Source organism: Mus musculus, chromosome 6, assembly GCF_000001635.26.
Source record: "Mus musculus strain C57BL/6J chromosome 6, GRCm38.p6 C57BL/6J".
NCBI classification, from domain to species: Eukaryota; Metazoa; Chordata; class Mammalia; order Rodentia; family Muridae; genus Mus; species Mus musculus.
This window is the reverse complement of record NC_000072.6, coordinates 101,801,983-101,802,699: the sequence shown is the minus strand read 5'-3', so window position 1 is coordinate 101,802,699 and position 717 is coordinate 101,801,983.

The following is a 717-nucleotide window of genomic DNA, read 5'->3' as shown; positions in this document are numbered from 1 at the left end:
GGATGTAAATAAATAAAATAATTAATTAAAAAAGAGAACTAAAATGTAGACAACATGATGTAGACTATCTTCAGTGTTCCATGTGATTAGAAGTATAAGCTTGGGGAGGTGTATCCTGTCTCTGTATCTAGTGTGGCTTGAAGCCACAGCACAGTTTTAGTGTCGTAAAAGCAGAGCGGCTTCACTGTTTTCCCTGAAGTAGCTCAAAACCCATGTCTCCTGCTACAAAACTCACTGTTGTCACTGGTGGGACAGAGTTACAGAGACTCCTTCCAAGGCTGCGTACATCTCAGCCAAACACAGATTCAAGTCACACTGATGCCAAGAAGTCAACTGAAGCAGCTGCATTTTTTTAATGACAAACAGTGGGATCATTGGGAAGGCAGCATGAACTACAGGCTCAGTGCCTTTATCAAATAACACTGATGTATGTTACAAAGTGCAGTGTGCAGTTACACTCCCACACATCTGTGTGTGGAAATTTCACTTTCGATTTTGGTAATACTCCTGGTTGAGTAAGAATGAATTTGTTCCTCCCGACATAAGTGCATCACATATATATGCAGGAGAAGAGCTTGACTGGTTTGATTCTGTTTATCCAGAACAGAGATCTGTCTTCTGGCTCATGCTTCTTTCTTGTGTTTTGTTTTCAGAGTCTAATTACCTATGTGGAGCAAAGATGGGATCTGATTGCAAATAAAAAGTTTGGACCTCAAT